This window comes from Centropristis striata, chromosome 23, assembly GCF_030273125.1.
Source record: "Centropristis striata isolate RG_2023a ecotype Rhode Island chromosome 23, C.striata_1.0, whole genome shotgun sequence".
In the NCBI taxonomy this organism is placed as follows: domain Eukaryota; kingdom Metazoa; phylum Chordata; class Actinopteri; order Perciformes; family Serranidae; genus Centropristis; species Centropristis striata.
Genome location: NC_081539.1, coordinates 12,345,170 through 12,361,733, shown reverse-complemented (window position 1 = coordinate 12,361,733; position 16,564 = coordinate 12,345,170). Strand labels below are relative to the sequence as shown.

The 16,564-nt window shown below is 42.5% G+C and overlaps 1 protein-coding gene across 1 annotated transcript in view; it reads right to left on the bottom strand.

Annotated features, from left to right (window-relative positions):
- Positions 1-15,689, bottom strand: part of tmem108 (transmembrane protein 108) — a 57,821-nt gene extending 42,132 nt beyond the window's left edge. The window contains exon 1 of the mRNA XM_059327019.1: positions 15,176-15,689. The gene's annotated coding sequence lies outside the window, so the exon portion shown is untranslated. The remainder of the gene's footprint in view (positions 1-15,175) is intronic.
- Positions 15,690-16,564: the final 875 nt, after the last annotated feature.

Below are 16,564 nucleotides of genomic sequence, written 5' to 3'. Positions count from 1 at the left end.
ATTAAAAAGTAATCTAAGAATAAAAAAATAAGGCTGTCACTCAGTGTACAGTGCAACATTCATTTCTAATTCTGATGCATGTATATGCTGTTTTATATCTGTCAAGATTTGAAAACAGTTAGCAACATCCATGGGACATCCCATCCAATCACGTCTCACTGTTCAATCTGTTCTGTGCTCTGATTGGTGAGGCGGCAGGTATTTTTAGCTCCAGATATTCAATAAAAGCAGACACCTCTCCAGAGGTTTTAAATTGAGACAAACAGACAAGCCAACACCACAGCAAAATAGCATGACACAGCAGTAGCACTGCAACGCCAGGGGTGCTGTCAGCCACCATCTATCCTCCAGCTTCCCAGCGGGCATCACAGTTAACACAAGGCCTCCCTGAACGCACCTTACCCTCTTATACCGAGCAGGTGAATCGTTAGAGAAAGCCAGCGATACTTTGTCACAAGAACACAAGCACAGGCTTTGATACACGGAGTCAAAACTTCGAGCCCGGTGAGAGTAAAAGTGCTATTAGTGCACTGCAGCACAACTGCTGCAACATTAAACTGAGAAGGAGCATTTGTCAAAGTGCTTCCCAACAGAAGTCCCCGATGTGAAGCTGAGAGCTAGTGGTCTTAAGAAACGATGACTCATATATCGATAAAGGTTAACTGCTCTCACATACAGACGAGCTCTGATGAAAGGATGGATGCTCACATGTGAAAGAAGCACTGCGTGTCTAAATAATTCACGTCATCTGACAAAGTATCATACATGAACATTAAAGCAATTTTATTTGCCTTGAGGGTGAGAGATTAAAAATTTAGTGGAGTAAGATGACAAACCAAGAGTGTTGTATCTGCAGGGTGTGAAGCCAGACCGACTCTTCTAGGTTTTACTCCGTGCTCAGTAAGAAGCTGCGGGTTGCCACCAACATAGAGAGCATAATACCATAAACAAGCTTAATCCCTTCAAATCAGCATAACAGATGTAACAGGGCGGGCATTGCGCTTATTTCAACACACTGAGGGTTGAGGGCAAAAACAAACTCTGGGCTGTTAGAGTTATCATTAAAGATACTGCAAAATTTAATGGACTATGCACAAGACTGTGCCTTTGGATCACGGGCATCTAACTCCTCTAATTGTTGCTTTATATTGTCAAATACCGGATATTTGACTAATTAATCTTGACTCAAGTACATTCATTGCTTCATTGCTGTCAAACACTAAAAATATTTCCAACAATATGAGAAGGCAGGATCACTCTTCGGACTGAACCTGTGACAAGTAGGTCTGTTGGTCTTTCTATCCAAGCAGCAAGCCAACGCGGAAATGCCTTAGACCTGCATTCTTTCTAATGGCCAGCAGGGGGTGACTCCACTGATAATAAGATGTCTAAGAGAAAATTACTCTACTTCTCATTTGATTTATTACCTCATTAAACACTTTCCTAATGAGTTCATGGTCTCAATTGCTAGTTTAAAGTCTTCTTCAATACAGCATGATATTCATTTTGTAAATTATGATCCCATTACGGGTAAAATAGACGATAAAGCAGGGGACGCTTCAGGGAAGAGCTGTGTTGTAATTGACAATTTGCTGCATCGGTGTTGTCCGGTTTGGGATATTTTTCTCCTATGATGGCAAAGGCATCACCTGACCTATTTTGCCCTATAAGGCCTCTAATTGGCTTATGCTAATATTCTTACCCTAACCTTAATTATTCTCACTCCTCATGCCGAAGCCAAACCAAACCAAACCAATTAATGAAGACAAAGAGTACTAGCCAATCAGAGACAGAGTAGGGCGGGTCATGCCTTCGGCAAACTGGGGGGAAAAATGTGGGCGTCTCCGGTTTGAGTGAAGTCCATGTTTTCATAAAAATGCCTTCTGCAGCATTCACTTGCATTAACACACACTCTACGGAGTCGACTGTTTAATTTGGCACTTTGCTAACCAGGCTAGGTAGCTTGCGCTGGCTGATATCTTGGCTATTCATTTATGGTGTTAAGAAAAACATGATGGAAATGACCAAAAAGCAAGGCCAAAATGTCAAACTCAAGTCCTTAAAATCATAGTTCACAAGCCAGTGGGTACCATCACAGTGACCGCATCCACTTCTGTTTATACTGTCTATGGTAACAACCCAAAAATGTTGGCAAATACAATATGCTGATTGTCTTTTACAATAGAGGCCATAAATGCAACTAAAGAAAAATGAAAGTGAAGTTACAAGGAAAGGAAATAACTCCCTTAGGAAATCCTTTTGTTCTAGAACAATAACTGCTATATGGATTACAAGATGTGATGGAACAAAAATGTGACAGTCTGCAGTGGAATTCACTCTTTCCCGGACACATACAATCTGATAAGATTACTAGGAGTATCTATGAACAACACAGGAGCTACGTCCGGAGCAGGATAGGAAACACGGCCCTTTGGTGCATTCAGGAATGTCCATGATGGAGACACAGCAATTCTGTGCCGTACACAGGAATTGCATTGCAAAGGGGGAAATACATATTGTTTCCAGTGTCTCTCTACACTTCCCATTACAGTTAAACATACATCTGCAGAAACAGTAAAGCTACACACCTCAAAAACTCCAGGAAGTCCCTTACTCTACACACACATTCCTAATTTTACCTCTTGACGCAGCCTCTTGTCTGGTGACAATGGCAGGAACGCAAAGTGATGGAGAAGGATGTTTTTTGGAGGGGGGGTATGTATTGTACCTCGTTTCCTTGAGTGGCGCAGCAGAGAGCACTGAGAGCCAGCTGGGACGAGTGACCAAGAGGAGCAACATCCGTAGAGAACGTCCAAGGGCCAGAGGTTTCCCGCCGGGGAATGACCACGTGTCCGGAGACGGAGGGAGAGATGTTGTATTGTTCTCCTCTCTCCTCCTCCTCCTCCCCCTCCCCTCTGCTACATCCCCCACTTTTAGTGAGACGGATTAACTCCAAGAGCTGCTAGTCCTGCGAGTGTGTCTGGCTCGCTGTATGCACACACACACACACACACATACACACATCGCATCAATTACGCCCTCTCCATGTGATTCAGGCTGACGGATGAACACAGATGCGCTCCACAAAAACATGACAAAGACAATTGGCCTGAAACTGGAGAATTTACTCATGGATGAGCCGCCCAGTCGCTCAATTACCCAAAGAGACTAAAGGCCTAATAAGCCAATTACACCAAAACTAAATTGCATGTGGGTGAACAAACAAACAACACTGCACGCAAGTTTGGGATTGGCACACTCCGGAGGTGACTTCGTGTGTTTCAAAGTGATGGAGCCTGGAGTCTTCCATCCGGACAAGAGTGACCTTTTTGTCTTGAGCATCCTCAGGGGAGAGCAATGATTAAAGAAGTAGTATTTGGTTTTTGAATTGGAAGTGTAAAACTTGATGGAAAGAGATCGGTGGCAGACGCAGCTGGAATGACTCAATCGGGCCCTCCCTGCGGCTCTGGGACTGATGTTTACCTGGAGTTGACAGAAGATATGACAATGTGGGGACCTGACAGCGTTGACATTTTAAAGTGAGACCCCTTCTGAGGCCGGTCCAGTGGGAGGCCAGTTACAGTGGAGGAGGTGTCAGCATGGGGCAGAGTGTGATGCATTATTTGGATTAATATCACGATGCAGACAGCAAATCACAAATGGGATACATGAGAATTTGACTATAGAGTAAAATGGCAGAGAATCAAGGAGACAGTTTGTGAGGGACTTGTGAGATGGCTAGAGGTGCAAGGACTTGAAATAGCTTTGAAAGCACACAAATTAAATTAATTTCAGACATTTTATCAACAAAACCTGATTAAAAAAATAATTTTCTCAACTCAAATACTCAGAATTCTGCTTAACCTTTGTCCACATATTGTCAGAGTGATTTCAACATGGCTGCAACTTATGGATATTTATAACACGTTGTTTGGCAGATATAATGTTTACCATTTGTACCATCTTAGTTCAGCTAACTTAGCATTAGGGATGCTAATTTTGGAAAATTACCCCCACCAACAGCAGACCCTTGTTAACAAATTATTGATGTTAACCTTTAACAGACAAGCAGGCAACTAAGTCCCAACTGACTTGTCCTGAAGAGACTTGTGCAGGATGCAGAGCCATGATTTTACGACATAATTGTGGACACGTGCAGCCACATCGCTATTGTAGCTGCAAGATTGTTAGCTGTGTGTCTGCCTGGCATTGGCTAAATCGTTGGTACGAGGATGACCAATTTAACCTGCAAATCCTCATCCTCCTCTCAGTTGTGAGAGCTAAAACCTTCGCAAAATAAACAGAGCTTAAAATGCAATTTGCTTGTGCTATTTAAGCACTAATGTCACTTAATGGCTAATACCTAACATCCCTACTTAGCATGCTACTTAGGAGCCCATGCCTTTCTGCTAGTGTGGCTAAAAATTACTTGATAACAAATGCTAATCAAATTGTTGTCCATTAAATGTCCGACAGACAATATATCAATAATTTTGAGACTGCAATCAAGGAATGTTTTCTCTGGAAACTTTAAAAGCCCTTTACAAACATCTAGCCTTCCACTTTGGAAAGAATCCCAGCTCCAAAGACATTGATTAATCATTGTTTGTCAATGGCTGAAACCCTCAATGAGAAACAGCCATCAATATCTCTTCGCACACAAAAAATAATCCTTGCCTGTGAAACTGGGACACGCAGTTGATAATTGCTGTCCTGCTCACAGCGTCTACTGAACCGCTGTGAGCAAAACAAGCCAATTATTCTGAATCAGTTTTGAAGTCCTTCCTGTGATGAAGCTACATTTAGAAACCTCTCTTTCACAACTCAAACACTCGTGAACGAGAGCACACAAGAGGAATATAAGAGGATTCATGTGTTTATGTTGAGTAACTGCACAGTGGCAGGTAATTGCTTTGTGCTCTGGTGTCGCGTTGAGCAAGTCTGATGCAAGAGGATCAGGAAAAATGAGGGTGCAGCTTCCAAACATTTAGTAAATAACGTGGTTGTTATAGGTGTGAGGTAAAGTTTGAAGATTATGATGATGCACAGGTTACTTTCAAGCATGCAACATCCATCAAATATCTCTCACAGACGCCTGTTGGAGGAATAATGAAGTAATCAGTGCGACCACTCAGCACGCTAATTACAGACACAAGCCAGGGACGCCCAACGGCAGCATCTCAGTGTGTATGTGTGTGTGTCCGTTTTTTAAAATGCTTTCCAGGAGAAAAATGCATCACCAACAGACGTTTAATTACCACAGGATGGAAAGCTTTGGTTTGCCCGTGCCATCACTCATCATGGCTGAATTAATGAATAGGTAAACAGCAGAGGAACAAGCCAGACTCAGCATGGTTTGGATGAGATCGGTGACACCACCACGCATGCTCTTACACACACACACACACACACACACACACACACACACACACACACAGTCAGCAGTGTTTAATATTATGGATGAAAAGGTGGTTCAGTGGTATGGCAGGGCGGAGATGGAGCTGAGAGATTTGTTTGGTAAGCTTCACAGAGTCTATGATTAAGTGATAAACCGCTGATGATGCACGCCCTTTTGTTCCGACATCAAACAGGTAAAATAATGAACATGAAGAAGATGATTACTGCATTTCATCAGGAAAGTTCACCGAGTTTTTGGTCTCCACCCACGGAGGGAACAAATTAACACAAATTGGTGGCAAAGTAAAGGAAACGCATTCTTTTAAATTGCTCTGTTTGTGTCTAAAACCATAATATATTAATTGTTACAATGATTTACAACAGTGAAAGCAGCAAACTGTTATGTTTGAGAAGCTGGAACCAGTTAATATTGGGCATTTCCCCCTCTATAAATCATTTCAGCACTAGATTTAATGTTTATTGATTAGGTTTCCTAGCTGCCAACTCTTTCTTTGCATTTAGCTTCAGGCTGGAGAGTCAAACTTCCTCTCTGCATTACGAGATCCAGACCTGACTTTTAAACGCCACTGGGCTGCAAAGAGACAAAACCCACCCAGCAAAAAATAAATAAATTGGTGCCAGACAAAATGAATGTCAATGGCATTCCAGTGGCCTGTTTACGGCTATCGCAGTTAAATGTCAAATGCCTTGGCCCCGCGGTGAGACATAGCCGGCCAAGAGAGAATTTGCAGGTGTCGCTCCCTCCATCACTCTGCCGCCTCTCTCTTCTGTGTGATGTCGGGCATGGGACAATCGCTTGGGATGAGCAGCGGGATCTATTATTAGTGGAAAAGTGAAGAATGGAGTGAATGCCCAAAGGAAAGCAGAGGAGCGGGGCCAAACCTCACTGACATTATTTTAAGAGCTGCTGCGGTGACATTTTCTGCAAAAGATGACTTCTGTATTGCGGACAGCAAAACTCTGTGTGTCAATATTTAAAGGACCATTCTAGAGGTTTTGCACGTTGTAGCTTGTTTACTACAGATCAGAGCCAACCATTTTGTAAGCCATGCAACTATTTTTTTAAAATTTGGGTGTCTACTGTTCAGGCATTTGTTGGTTTTTCTTCAGTTTATGAATTCTTTCTTTCCCTCTGAATGCTCTCATCCATCGAAAATACATTGTTGTTGTCAGGAATAACCCAGTAGGGAGCCTGTGGCAAAAATGTGCCATGGGCCACTATTTGTTTCTCCAACTCTTAAACAAACATTTACTCAGTGAAATATGCTGTGCAAGCACAATTTAAACTGAAATAAAAAAAATGGATAACTGGATTTCATCTCCTTGGCTACTTAATGATATTTTATATAGCTTTAGTATGCATATAGTTTTGACAAACATATTTGCAATCCAATAACTTACCACAAACTAAATTCCAAATGGTGAAAATGGTGCCTTTGGGCCACCAGTGGGTCTGGGTCCCTTGTTTGGATTGACCAAAAGCAATGCAGACATGATGTTCGGTTTAATGGATTACGTAGTTTAAAAACCTGTTATTTATGTATAGTTAACATTTTAAAAAATGTCCTTAAAATGTTAAGTATACCTAAAACCTTTTCAGTAAGCCAGACCCATTTTTTTTATACCTTCTTCAACAGCCATTCATCTGCATTCTGTAATTAAAACAATAAAATGTGACAAGATGAACAGGCCACAAACTGTCTGGTAGTGTTATAAACAGATTCACATGTCAGTTTTCTTTGTCACAATTCTGACAGAGTAGTTGCTAAAGGTTAGTTTGCTGCCCGGTGACAGCCCATTGTTCAGAAGCTCCAATAGTCTGAAAAATGTCCCACTGGATTGAAAGCCCATTGGTCCAACAGCCTGTTAAATGAACGCCCATTGCTCCGAATGCCCATTGCTATGAAAATAGCCAACTCACTATAGTTAGAAAGATTAATGGCCACACTGTTGTGTCAAAGTCAGTTTCCTTGTCAGTAGGTGTTTCCCTCCCATGAGAATGTTTTTTCCCATAGCACCTCCCTAAGGGGCTAGAATTAAAAATCTCTTCAGTTATGGACACAACACGTCACTGTCAAGGTCTGATAAAGTCATTATGCACAATAATTAATATGTATATTTTTGGAGCAATGGGCCTTTGGACAAAAGGGCAATTGGTTTAGTGCTTTAACTACTGGGGTTTCCAAGTAATGGGCTGTTAGAACATAGCAAATCAATAAAAATCAATCAGGAGTGAAATTCAATGAGAAGATCAAAAAAATGTGCCAACCAACACCTCAAAAGCTCAATAATTAACATGTACGTATTTCTGAGGAGTGAGGTGCTGTAGTCACTTCTCTCCCAGCAGCTGTCGGGCATATTTTTTAACTTTGGACAGAACCAGGCTGGCTATTTTCCCATGCTTCCTGGCTTAATGCTAAGCTAAGCTAACCTCACAGTTGCTCCTGCTCATAAATCACAGACATAAGAGTGGTATTGATCATCTATCTCTCAGCAAGAAAGCAAGTAAGTGTAATCCCGAAATGCCAAAACTATTTCTTAAAGGATTATAACTTCAAGGAGGAACCATCTGCACACTGACACTGGTATGGGCCTTAAAGTCTTCAACTATGTGCAAAGGAAACAAGAACAATATGGAGTAAATCCAACAGCACCAGATGCATAAACTCTCATTACAGTGAAGAAAAATCATTGCAGTTACTACAGCATGTTTGACATGTCGTATACCACAACGAGCTGCAGTGTTTTAACAGCACAAACAGCCTGCGCAGCGACCAGTGTGTCCAATTTATTTGCAGCTTCTGACAAACCCAAAACATCAAGTCATCTCTTCTCCCCAAAGGACACTCTCCTCTTCAGGGAGGGAGGGAGGGAGGATGGGGGAGTCATTCCAGCAGTTTCAGCAGCAGTTTGATTTGGCGTGTGCTGCCTGTCGTTCACAGCAGTGCCATTCTCACTACATATGGGATAATCTGGGTGTGAACATGGATTTTTTTGCTCCGGTGGATTGGGGGCAGAACCATGAGAAAGTACAACTGTGAAGATAGTAGTGAGAGACAGAGAAGGACGCTTAAAGGAGGAAGTATCTCAAAGTTTCTTGCTCGACACAAAGCCAGATATCCACCCAGTTGCTGGCCACATTTTGTTGTTGTCATGTTGCTCCTTTCTGCTGAACTCACTCGCAGCATCAACATCCTCCCAACACGATAATGCCACAGTCTCCATGGTGATGTAGCTGCCACAAACTACCACTACTACCAGCACCACAAACACAAAATGCACACACACCAGGCGAAATCCCACTGAGTCATTTTACAGCTTTTTAAAAAAAAAAAAAAGTCTCTCATCTGTGTATGAAAATTAATTTGCGGGGCCAACGCCTCGCTCCATCTTATTCAGTATTAATGCTGTCTCAGATTACTAGACAGCTTTTCAGCCCCACGGGGCCACGAATCTCTCAGACTGGAGAGCGAGACGGAGGAGGAGGAGAATGAGAGCAGAACCACATAAACTGCTCTCTAATTGGGGGTGACAGGCGCCGATAGTTTCATATTTGAGGAGTTGTCCCAGAGGTGCAACAATTACAATGAAATGTCAGCTCTTGTGACACGTATGGCAAGAAAAGACATCAGAGACATGCTGTAGCACCACTCTGCCTTACATTCTAGCAGCATGTAGCCTCAGATCGCTTTCACATATAAAATCTGGTGGACTCGTTGCAAGATTAAGTTGCGACATTGTTGCATTTGGTTTGGTGTGCTTCCAGACTATCAAGCGCACCAAGCATTGTAAACAAATGTCTTTCATGTATTGGATAGAATATGTTAGAGAAAGAGCTTCTACTTTTTAGATTTCGTTGTTTTTGTGTGTAGCCACAAGCAACTGTGTTCTGTGATCGTCTGACCTTTACTTCGTCTGATCGACTGACATTTTTTCAAGCCTGCTACTACCTTGCTGGTAGTTCATTCTCAAATTTTCACCCAAATTCAACCTAGAATGCACTGTGTTTTGGTTCATATCCTTCCTTTGGTTCAGGCTGTGTTCTCACCAGCAGCAAACTAAACTCTGGAGCACTTGGAAGCAAACCAAGACCCTCATCTTTTTGGCGGACTAGAGTTGGTTTGAGCATTCACACCAGCAGGAAACAAACGGACTATCCGACAAAACCAACCAGTTTGGACCAAACTACTCGGGTGTGAATACCCCCGAAGACTCAGTAGGAAAACTTAATTTCCTGTGTTTTTGTTATGAAGTGCAGTTTGCAGTCTGACTAATCTTCCTTCTCCTCTTCCATGTACTTTCACCTCGTGTGACCCGGATGAGGACTTGGCTCCTGCCTTGCCGAGAAGTGTACATGAGGAACCTCAGCCCCACTGCTCTTCAGCCCATCAATCAGGCTCTCCAGCAGCCATGAAATGAGCCATATGCGGCACAGGCAGGGCACAGAGAGAAAACAATGGTTTTATATTCTCAAGAGCTCCAGATTTCCTTTCCTGGCATTCAGGCTGCCTGAACTTGGACTCAAATAGCGTGAAAAGGGTAGAGTAAGTCACAAAATCAAAGGCTGGCTTTGGAAGGTGATTATAAATGCAAGGGGTTGTGTGCATTTGGGAAGAGGAAAGGCTGCGATTTAGGTGTCAGGGTAAAGTAGAGATGACCAAGCATTTAGGGCAAGATAGGGGAGTTGCTCCCCCGTCACCTCAATCCTCCACAACAATTAGCTGCTGACAGTGACATAGAGCGCAATAATAATCTGTACTGTGGGGAGGGGTCTCTTCGGTCCCCAGCATATGGTGCTACTTTAATCTGCAGCCTCTATCAGATGAGTCTGGACAGCAGACAAGGTTTGATTTTAACATGCAAAACCAAGGGTGGATAAACACAAAAGGAGCATGAATACAATTTGTTGTTTTCAAAAAAGCAGGACTGACAAGTACTCACAAAATCTAAATAAAAATGCTTTTGGTGTTGAGAACTTCAGCTCCGAAAGAACAAATATCCAGATTGAAGAAGTTGCCAAGGAAACCAGAGACTAGGAGCTCTCGCTGTTTTTTTTTTTTTTTAACTTGATAGAGTAGCCCTTTTCACTGTGAGAAGGTGGCGATTTGCTTCCTTGCCTGCCCGGGGTCACAACCTGCCATCCATTAGAGGCTCTGAGTAATCCTCATAGGTGAGCCTGGCCTCAGACCCCGTAATCATCGCCTGACACCTGCTAGTATTGTCCCCCTTCCATCACATGACCCCCAGGCTGGGTTTGCAGGGGTAACATACCCCCCACCCAACACCCCCCTGGGCTTCTCCTCCTCCCACCAGGCCCTCTCATAATCCCATTAGACCCAGTCATCTGTGCTGTTTTAAAAAAAATGTGATGATTGATCCGAAAACACAAACCCTCTGTGTCCCGAGGTTGCCTACAGAGGAGTCCCTGTGTTTCACTTTTCACAAGTGGGTATTAAAAACCTCTCTCATCACAAAAAAAAGTGACACATTTTATCCCTTAAAAAAAGAGTGACAATACACTTGGATGAAAGGGACTCTCGTGTGAACAACACAAACAGACTTGAGAAGAAAATAGTTGTTTGTTAAGCTGAAAACTGTTTCATAGACCGGAGGGATAAAGACTTGAGTTAAGTCCAGCCTCATGACTTCCTTATTCAAAAAGGCACCAGAGATTCTTTTAGGCATTTGCACTTCAGAGCATGTAAAAAAAGTTTAAATATGTCTCCATATTAGTTAGAATGGTTGCCTGATTATAAATTAATTCTGCAACAGAATACATATGTCCTGTAGCTTTCTGCCTCCTCATAGATTTATAGGAGTGACAAATCGTTATGGTGTAGCACTGACAGATCAACCTATAGTTGGACATAATCAGGTTAAATATTTTGGATTATAATACATCTGAGCGAATCCTTATTATATAAATCTATGGTCAAACAAGACTAGTCTTCAGCCACGATAACAGCTTTGTCAGGCTGCACTTTCAGCTAAATGCTAACGTCAGTATGTCAACATGCTCGCAGTGACAATGCTAACATACTGATGTTTAACATGTTTCCATTTTAATTTACTTTGTTAGCATGCTATCAATTGCTAATTAGCACAAAACACAAAATGCAGATGAGGCTGAAGGGAATTTACAGGTATTTAGACATAAATTAAGAATTGGGAAAATAAACATTTGTCGAAATAATGCTGCAAAGTTAGGCTTTTTTCATTTAAAAAAATTCAGAGCAGTGAAGCTTGAAGTTGAGGAAAGTTGAGAAAATGCTGCAGTTATTGTCGTCCATACATGTTTGTTATCAGTTCAGTTCAGTTTGACTGAATACTTTGTTGGTTTCTCTTATTTGACAAAAACAATTCTTGATTGAATTTAATTTTGTGGACACAAAATGCAGTTAAACAGTTAAATCCCAATATATTGTCTCGCAATACTCACCATATCGCAAAATTCTTAAAAAGCACAATAATAACAATAATAATAAGAACGCAAAGCCTCCTCATTTTGCTGCAGCTTGAATATTCCAGATTACAGCTTTAACTCAAAGCTCAAAACAAGCCTCTGTGTTCATTTTACACCTGGGGGTCTATCGCGCGTGTTGCTCTTCCTGCTGTATTAGCTCTATCAAAACACTGAAGTAGCACCTTACATAACGCATTAGCAGCGGCTATTTCCTGAGGAGGAACCTTCTGAGCCCTTTTCGCCCCTTGGGTCCCTCTTGGCACAGAGGGTGACCATCAGTGGGTGGAGGTGCAGATTGGAGTGGCATGGCTGCAGCTGAGGAATGTGAGGAATTCCCCCTGTAAACACCTCATGCTCGGACGGTCGCCACACTCTTATCTCCCCGTGCCCATCGCCCCCTTTCATCATCATAATGGCTAGTTATTCATTACCAAAACTTGCTGCTTTTCCAGGGCAGGTGGGGTTACTGCTTCTCTTTGGTTTACCTGAGGCACCACATACTCACTGATACCCCTCCACAGGGCAAACAGAGCCTGCTCTGATACTACTGTACACAGCTTTCAAACCTTCACACTTTGAAAGAGAGAGATTTTCTCTTTGTATAGGGACGTCACGACCAGCCCAGGCTCCATCTGGTCCTATGGGAATGCTATTTAGCTGATAGGATCATAAATGGTTGAGGGGGTGAATTTATTTTTCTTCTGAGTTGAATAGAGAGGCTTTCACTCGCTTTTCATCGTGGTAACTCCCCCTGTGGTTTCTGTATATGAGCCGCCCTCTCAGCTTAAATGAAAGTCATTTCAAAAGCAGCTGAGGGTATTTGTTAATACTGCCTGGCATTCAGAAAACACAGGAAAGAAACAACTCAGGCACAGGCCAGCTTTTTCCTCCCTTTGCCTAAGTGGAATCCTGTTTTGGCCACTTGCTGTTTTGTCAGGATGGAGGAAGGTGCGAAGTCCATCCTGAGCACATACTCTGCAGCTTGAGGGGCCCATGGGGGCTGCATTCCACCTCATGGTGTACCACTCTCTACCAGTCATGAGGGACGCTTACTTACAAGCATGAAACCCGCTCACGCCGTCATAGCCACATTCCCCAAAAGTTTCCCATCAGCTCGGATGTTCTGCTGCCAGAGTCAGAAACCAGATTTTCCCTTTTCCTGAGACTTCACTGATACGTTTGTTTAAGGGGGGTCTCTTGCTCTGGATGGGAAAGCTGATAATTTCCGGGTTTTTCTGTGTTAATGTGGACTTTTCCTGACATTGGCGATAAGAGAGCAGCTGTGGAGATTGTTCACCCGCTGCCCTCTAGAAATTCTTTCTAATGTTGACAGTAGATATCACACCTAATAGGAAGGTGTCGAAGTGACTGACGCACACTTTGGCCTCCATCATTCAGAACGACATCCAAAAGAATTAGCAGGATTTGTCAGTGATTCTGTCGGTGAAACATCAAAAAATTATCTAAAAAAAATGGCCATCATAACTTCACAGAGTCAAAAATGACATCTCCGGGTCTTGTTTCGTCGACCAAAAGTCCAAATACCCAAAAATAATTAGTTTGCAGTGAAATATAAGAGAGAAAAGCAGGTAATATTCAAATATTCTCTGATTCCAGTCTCTCAAATGAACTGTTGCTGACATTAGCATTTATCTCAAAGCACCACCATGAGTACAGCTTCACAGAGCTGCAATAAAACGACTGTAGACTCAATTCTTGTTGCCTGATAGATGATTTTGACAACAAATTGATTAAACAGCAGAAGTTGGTGACTAATCAACAACGGTAAATAAACTTGACCTAAAGTTATAGTCCTAAAGATCACAGAATTCTTGTCTCTGGCAACAGCTATGGTGATAAGTGGTGAAAGAGCAAGTCTAAAGAGCTCTCTCCACTATTGCCACTTCTGATTTTTCTTGGGAATGTCGCCGCAGACAGCCAGTTCGTCAAACTTCAAATGGTAAATCAGTGGGACCTAAGTCCAATTATCTTTGTGTTTTTTAAATAGATAATAGATACAACAGACACTTATTTAAACAAAAAAATCCCTGAATCCATTACTTTAACTTCAAACTATGTCAAAGTAAATTCAGTGACAAAAAAAGAATTTCATCAAGCATTTTTCAATCTATGACGCAAAATGTTCAATATTCATTATATATGAAGTTATCAAGAGTTTGCAGCACTGCATGACATCCCTCCACGTATATGAATGCTGCCCGAGCATCGTGCGCATGAAATAAATGTCCTCATTACTGTTAAGTGCTTGGCTCATATGTTCTCTAATACCCATTCATGGTATCACAGCATGTCAGCTCGCCCCGAGGAAGCTGTCAGCTACAGATGTCAGTACCCCCACTGACCCCTCTCCCTCCCCCCGCCACTGCACACACATGGCACTGGAGGATTGTCCCCCAGAACAAAGGAATGGGGGGTTTCTGTGGAGAACAGGCAACCAAACATTCCTGGCACAATGGAGAGAGTGGCCGGCAGGTTCAATTAGTACACACTTTACTCTATACTCTATACGAGCCCACTGTGCTTGAAAACAAAGCTGGAGCTCAACACTCAAATGGGGTATTTGGTGTTGACGGTCTGTTCATGGTGGTCTTACATTTTAAGAGAGTTTCTCCTATTATCTGCTTTGTTGCTGCCATGTTGCCAGAGGAATAAACCACTTGAAGGACACTTAGGGCAGAGATCCTCAACTTGCAAGATTGATAGCTCACCAAAAAACTTTAAACTCCTTGATGTTGGGAGTAAACATGCCTACCACTGCTGTAAATAAACTGGGACTGCGGCCAGCCACTGCAAGGAATCTTTACCATTAATCTTTCCCAGAATAAGTGCCAAGCAGAGTCTAATGAAACACTTCATAGCACATTTTCTTAATTGATCGTGATACTCTTTTTTTGTTTTGTTGCCAAGAGACAAAACAAGAATCCACCAAACTAGAAATGTAATCATTGTGATTTTCTAGGAAGCCTCCACCAGCAGCTCAACTTCTATTCAGTGCAATGCATTAAATGATGCTCTGAACCAATAGGACACCACATACAGGGGATCTGTTGCAGTGATAGTTGGATGCAGCATTGACAGTGATTTGATGCTGGTGTCTGTGACAGTCACTGCTACTCATAACTGCCTGGAAACGATTTTCAACAAATCAGATGTTCAATAAAATCGATACACAGCGGTATTGTACGCGCAGCCTATAAAACACACTACAGGTACACGGCAGAGGGCGAGCTGTCTGATCCAAAGTAGGGAAATAAACTGATGTAGCCTACTTACCTATTATACACAAGGTGCGCCGTAACGTCGGGTACTTGGCGTATCCGAGAGAAATGAAACCCCCAAAGCCGCTGTGTCACACCATCCAGGCGCACATGTTGCCAGTCCCCGCCGAGAAATGTCACAATCATGAGCCGCAACAAGGAGCCAGTGAAGCCCGCTGCAGGAGCGGACCGTGTCGCCGTGGGTCGCCGCACAGCGTGTCCAGCCGCCGGATGAGATGCGTAGGGCGCCACCCTTTGCCGGACCTCTGGGACTCTGCGCCCACCTTTCCTCTCCCTCACTCTCTCAGCCTTGACGCCGTAAATAGCGGGACATGAAGCGAGCTCTCCGCCTTCAAGGCAAGCGTGATCCCTGCGCGGTCACGGCTGATGAACACTGTGATCCGTGATCGCTCGTTAATGCGTGGTGCGCAATTAAAGAGGCGCGCAGGACGCCGGTGCCACCCACTAAAGGAGGTTTTTTCGTGGTGAGTGTACGGACAGGGAATTTTAATGAGGACTGCTGCAGAGTTTCCCTCCCTGTTCAGAGAGTCGTGCTCCCCCTGTGCTCAAATCCAACTGTCCCGACAAGAAAACCGTAAAGTTACCTTGCAGGAGAGGAGGGGGCGCAGTGACGGAATAAAGCGTCAATGAAACTCAACTGTTGGCCACCAGCCAGTCAGCAAAGTGGGAGATTAGCCCGTGGGACACCTGTTGACTGAAAACAGTTCAGATGTACTGACTCAGTGGACAAAAAGACCTGTGAGACATCTGATTGATATTTTATCTTTGCAAAGCCTCTCCACTGTTTGTCTCTATGGTGCACTGCTGCAGAAACTGCAGACTCACATTAAAGCATTCAGAGCAGCTGGACACAACAATAATGTTTAAACGACTATTTAGAAATCATTTAAGTCATTAACTAATCTTGCTCTCGATGAGGCAAAATAAGTCTATTTTTTAGACATGATTTTGGCTACAAAATCTGTAAGAAAAAATGTAATAATGATAATAACTGCCACTTTACCTTGATATAGGCCTGTATTAATATAATTTTACTATTTTTTCACCTGATTACATGTCTGTCTATATATCTATATTAGAGTTATTATCTTTATCTATGTAATATTTCCATACAAAAGTATATAGACGATATAAGTCTATACATTTAAGTCATTAACAAAGTAAAACTAGGCTACTTCATACAGCTTCTCTTTATTTATTCTTGCTCTTGGCGAGGCGATTGATTGTCTTATAAGAAAAAGACAATCAATGACAATAATAATTTCCATTTTACCTTTATAAATATTTTAATTTTTAACTGTTTTTACACCTGTTTACATCTTTGTCTGTCTTTTATATCTAATGTCCTTATCTATATAAAGATATATAGATGATATAAAGATAT